The following is a 6,000-nucleotide window of genomic DNA, read 5'->3' as shown; positions in this document are numbered from 1 at the left end:
ATTTATTCTTCAAAATTTTCTAAATTTGAAACAACTAGTAACATGTCCTCATCAGTAATTTCCTCTTCAATCATCTCATCTGGAATCTCCTCATTAAAAGTCTGCAATGATGATTCTTGTAACTCTATGGTCTCCAAACACTCGATAAATTCGCCATCAAGAGATTGATCAAAAAAATCATTCAAGTCATCTCCTCCTTCTGACAATATTTCATTATTGGTGCTGTCCATTTCAATCAATGTAGTGGAATCATTCAAGTCATCTCCTCGTGACAATATTTCATTATTGGTGCTCTCAATTTCAATCAATGTAGTGGAATCATTCAAGTCATCTCCTCCTTGTGACAATATTTCATTATTGGTCCTGTCCATTTCAATCAATCTAATGGAATCATACAAGCCATCTCCTCCTTGTGACAATATTTCATTATTGGTGCTCTCAATTTCAATCAATGTAGTGGAATCATTCAAGTCATCTCCTTGTGACAATATTTCATTCTTGGTGCTGTCCATTTCAATCAATCTAATGGAATCATACAAGTCATGTCCTCCTTGTGACAATATTTCATTATTGGTGCTCTCAATTTCAATCAATGTAGTGGACAATTCAAAAGAAATTGCCACGGTCTCTTCATTGTGAGCCATTTTATTTTGAAATTGCTTGCTGTAAATTGCAGAAAAAAATAATCACTTTCATTTATCGTTTTTAGTAATACATAATATAAAACTAACTTCATCAAGTATTTAGTATAACAGAAGGACTGCAAATAAATAACAGAAAACATTTTTCAAATTATCTTCAAGTGTACAACATAGTTCCCCTTACAAATTAACAACTCACCTTTTTAAAAGTAGCAGAAGTGTTAGTACTGTGTAAATCAAACACCAGAAATTCACCACCAAAAATTCCTCACAAATGTACCTCAGACAGTAGTATCACAAAATGGCTGTGGTTTCCTCTCATTTGACATATATACATAACCAATTAACTTTCATCACACACAAATACAAAACCAAAGTAACATTTTAATTGGTTCTAAATTTCAACACTTTCAAATGTGTTTTCCCCATGCAATTTTCCATAGGACATTTACATACGTCTACAGCCTGAATGGCTGAACGGAATTACACCAAACTTGGCAAAATGGTACATCAAACCTAAGAGGTCAGGAAGGATCTACTATGCCCCCTTATGGTCATTTCCCCCTTCGCTTTGGCCTCCTCTTGTCTCTCAATCCTACCGAGAGACAAGATGGCGGCCGCTACGGACTGTTTGGAATGTTGACAGACGCCGGAGAACCAATCAGCTTCGCAAAGCTCCGTAACGCGAAAAGTACGCGAAGCGGAGCGCTGTTACAGATATATATCTTTTTTTGAACGTTAATTTCTCAAAATCCACTGGAGCACATATATTGAGACCTAGCAAAGGCACATCGGGCTACCAGTCCCTAATATTTTGCCAAGTTTCGTGCAAATCCATTCAGGTGTTCGATTATTATTATTATTATTTTTTTTTGCCCCGCGGGGCCCTTTTAAAACCTCCACATCAAACCTAGGGGGTCAGCGAGGATCTACTATTCCCCCTTATGGTCATTTGCCCCTTCGCTTTGGCCTCCTCTTGTCTCTCGATCCTACCGAGAGACAAGATGGCGGCCGCTACGGACTGTTTGGAATGTTGACAGACGCCGGAGAACCAATCAGCTTCGCTTCACAAAGCTCCGTTGCGCGAAAAGTACGCGTCCTAGGACGCTGCCCGGTCCGCTGTTACAGATATATATCTTTTTTTAAACGTTAATTTCTCAAAATCCACTGGAGCACATATATTGAGACCTACAAAAGGCACATCGGGCTACCAGTCCCTACAATTTTGCCAAGTTTCGTGCAAATCCATTCAGCCGTTCGGGCTAAAAGTGAGGCCAACCGCCCTATGGAAAACTCAATGTTAAAAACACGTTTTGGGACCCCCCTTTTTTCTCGGCCCCCCCTTGACGAACCCCCCCCAAATTTTCAAGGGCTGCTCAGAAACAAAATGTGCCATTTTCCTGAAAATTTCAGCCAATTCCGTCCACAAACGCCAAAGTTATTAGACATAGAATTTTCAAAAAACCCATAGAGAAAAAATCCTAACTATATATACCTACTGGCGACCGCCAGTAGGTAATATATATATATATATATATATATATATATATATATATATATATATATATATATATTAAAAAGGAAAGTTTAGCCCTTGCAAACGTTTTATTTTGCCAGGTAAACATGGCAGTTTAAAACTGAACACTTAGGTTGCAATGGCAGGCCTGAGATCTGTTTAGGAGACTACTTAAGTGGGTAGCACAAATAGTGCTGCAGGCCCATTAGTGATATTTAATTTATAGGCCCTGGGTACATGTAGTTTCTCTTTACTAGAGATGTACAAGTAAATTAGGTGTGCCAATTGGGTGTAAGCCAATTTCATCATTAAAGGAGCACTGGTTAACAGTGGTAAAGTGTTCAGAGTATTAAAGCCAACAAATACGAAGTCAGCCAAAACAGGAGGGGGAAGGTAAAAAGTTGGGGAAAAATCATGGCAAGAATTTCAGTTCGAAAATGTGTTCCCCGAGATGAAAGAAGGGAGAACTACCACCCCTCCTAGGAGTTCTTGGTGCTCATGTGGAAGAACCTGGAGAGACCCTCAACATTGGCATGCTCATTTCCAGAGCAACCTTCCACCATAAAGACCATTCCCTTTAGGAGAAGCACCAACTCAGCAGTTTGGGATTCTCACCCCTCATCTGCATTAGCCATCTGTGGGATCAGTGGTCTGTCTGTCTGAACTCATAAGTCCCAAACATATAGGGGCTCAATGTCTTCAGCACACAGGCCACGGCAAATGTTTCCCTCTCTATTGCACTCTTCCTCTATTCCCTGGGGAGTAACTCCTTTATCAGGAAGGCTACTGGTTGAACCTTCATTTAGCTGTGAGAGCACACCCGCTATGTCATGCTCTAAGGCATCTTTCTGCATGATGAATCCTGGGAGAAATTACGGTCCTTCAGCAAAGGTGCCATGCACATGTCCTTCTTCAGGGTGTCAAAAGCAGTCTGTCACACCTCCATCAAGGGATGTATGACATTACAACGCATGCTTTTACCACTCATGCCTTTACAACACGGTTTTTACAACGCAAACCCTTACAACGCAGAGCGCTTTGGGGAGCTGGATAGTGAATAGTTTAATTTACTATTCCAACTCCAGTCCCCGTGGACACTAGGGAAGGTGTTGGATAGTAAATTAAACTTATTCCCTATCCTAGAGCGCCCCCCAGCGCAATGCGTTGTAATGGTTTGCGTTGTAAAAGTTGCGTTGTAAAGGCACTGCGTGGTAAAAGTTGCATTGTAAAGGATGTTTCCCCCATCAAAATCACCTGTATTGGCTGATTCTTCTAAATGAACTCTCTCAATGGAGCAATAATAGTGCCATACCCCTTGAAAAATCTCCTCTAGTATCTGGTTAAGCCCAGGAAGGGACTCACCCATGTCTGGATCTTTGGGGGTTCCCAAGCCAGAAGGGTCTGAAATTTGGCCTGAAGGGGCTGTACCTTGCTCCCTCCAACTTGGTGAAACATGATGACCACTGACCCCTGCCATATCTGGCACTTACTACCTTGATAGTCTAGCCTGCTCTCTGCTGAGCCTGAAGCACTTCTCTCAGGTGGGACAGGTGGTCCTACCAGCACAACTGAAGACCATAATACCATCTAAGTAGGCAGCCCTGAAGTTTTGCAATGCAGGCAAAACCTGATTGGCCAAGCTCAGGAAGGTGGCAGGGCAGTTCTTCAACCCAAAGGGCATCACCTGAACCTAGAAGGGTCCTTCTGAGGTAAAGAATGCATACCTCACTTTGGCCATCTCAGTTAGGCAATTTGCCAGTACCCAGACATCAGATCAAACGTGCTTTAGAACTTAGCAGCCAGTATCCCATCAATGAGCTCATCGGCTAGAGGGAGGGGGTGAGCATCAGTTTTAGTGACTGCATTGAGGCCCCGGTATTCCATGCAAAAGTGGAGTTCTGGGGTGGTAGATGTTGCATCAGCTTTGGGGACCAGGATCGCTGGGCTGGATCATGGGCTCCTTGAGGGATCAATAACCCCTAGCTCCAGAATCTTGGAGACTTCCTCCTTTATGCTGGCTCTCACCATGGTAGATTGCCTGTAGAACTATTCTTCACAGGCATATTGTCTCCTGCGTCAATGCAATAGACAAACCATGTAGTAAGTAAGCCTGGGCATAAGAGCTATGCGGAACTCCATGAAACGACAAAAATACTCTGTCAAGTTATGTGAAGTTCCATGAACGGTGGAGTGGGTTACCTCACGCCGTTCACACTGATTTTTAGTGCAAGGAGTTTGTAGGGCACTGCTTCTTTCTGCTGCTCAAGTAGAAGTTCTACTCCAGCAGCAGCTTCCACAACAGGAGCAGAAGGTTTCTCAATGAGAGCGGTGGGGACCCTCCGCGAAAGCCTGCATTGAGAAATCTGTCAGGGAAGTGGTCTACCTTTGGAGTAGCAGTGTGGAGTTTTTCGGAACTCTTCGAACTCTGTGGAATGTGAAAAATGCTGCAAACTCCACAAACGGAGCAGAATTTACTGCCCAGGCTTAGTAATGAACCCTGGGGTTTAGGGAGAAGAGATAGACAAACTGCCAGAACACTTGGCAACAGTCTCTCTGTTGCTCTAGGGTCAAGGAAGGGAAGAAGGTGACAGCCTCCACTAATCCAACCTGCTCCTTCTCTCCACAGACTACATCACTCACACTTTTTGGCTAGGCTTGTTATAAGCCTCCTACCTGTATCCCAGGTGATTCTAATGGGGTGGCAATACTGGTTCCCAAATACTCCTAAGACTTGCCTTCAGTTTACAGAAGGAGACATTGCTCCGGTGCAAATCCTAAGGGAAAGGGGGTCAGAATGGGTCTTTCAAGGTATAACCCCTTGAAAGCTTTATGTCTCAACCAAACATTAGGTTTGTTGTCAGTTGTTTTGAGAGAGTCCATAGGGGTTCCTTCATCAAAGATCCAAAACTGTAGGGAATATGATTCCAGCATCAAACCCACAAGCTAATTTGGACAGGGTTAGCTTCACCCAAGTCCTTCCTGGCAGAGCCCTGCCAACAGAAAGTACAAGTTGAAAAAAACACAGGTTACCTTGTCTCCAAGCAAAATGTTGTGACTGAGCTCAGCATGTAGCGGCATCAAGTCTGTTAATTCTTATTTCCTTTTCTTCTTGTTTTTCCATCCAGGTGCAAGACTGATGCGGAACGTCCTTTGTGGTGAGGTAGAAGTAGAAGGAACAAGGGAGTTGCAAGACAAAGTCCTGGAAGCCGGGAAACGGGTAGGTGGCAAGCGAAGAAGCAAAGAGAAGGGAAGGATTGTGAATGGTCTTTAGATAAGACAGCTTGTCTTTGTTCTGCACGTGAGTGTTAATTGCGCTGGCATGTACGCTGGAGAGCTAATGGCCTGCAGAAGAACGCACATTCATATAGGCTTGGGAACGGTAACCGTTGTAGGACTGTACCTGCTCCAAAGACGTCAGCCATCTTTGAACAGTAAATTCAGTATCCTACTTGTTTATAAAGGATTAAAAGTGGGCAATTCATCAGCCCCTGTGGTGTGTTGATGTGCAAAAGCCTCGTGGGGTATTGATCAGCATTATGCTCGATGGGCTAATGCGTAGTTGTAAAACAAATACCGTCGGCCATGTTGGAGTGTCTAATCTCCTCAGTCGGCTTAGTAACAAAGATAGCGATGGGCAAATAATGGCATGAGGAGGAGTAAACAACATATCAAATTAAGGCGATTGTATCTGTGTGCATTCAATAAGGATCTGAAAATTTAATTTTAATTACTGCTGTGTGCATACAGAAAAAAGCTTTGCAGAAGGAAAACCATGCTGATGTCGCCATGTAATGGTGTGTCCACAGCAAGTTTAGGAATGTAAAGGAGAAAAATGCAATAAAG

The 6,000-nt window shown here is 43.0% G+C and overlaps 1 long non-coding RNA gene across 1 annotated transcript in view; it reads left to right on the top strand.

Moving 5' to 3' along the window:
• Positions 1–5,280: 5,280 nt before the first annotated feature.
• LOC144819027 (uncharacterized) overlaps positions 5,281–6,000 on the top strand; it is a 61,940-nt gene continuing 61,220 nt past the window's right edge. Inside the window, exon 1 of the long non-coding RNA XR_013607199.1 lies at positions 5,281–5,374. This is a non-coding gene — a long non-coding RNA (uncharacterized LOC144819027). The remainder of the gene's footprint in view (positions 5,375–6,000) is intronic.

Source organism: Lissotriton helveticus, chromosome 2_1 (genome assembly GCF_964261635.1).
Source record: "Lissotriton helveticus chromosome 2_1, aLisHel1.1, whole genome shotgun sequence".
Taxonomy (NCBI): domain Eukaryota; kingdom Metazoa; phylum Chordata; class Amphibia; order Caudata; family Salamandridae; genus Lissotriton; species Lissotriton helveticus.
This window is presented reverse-complemented; position numbering and strand designations above follow the sequence as displayed.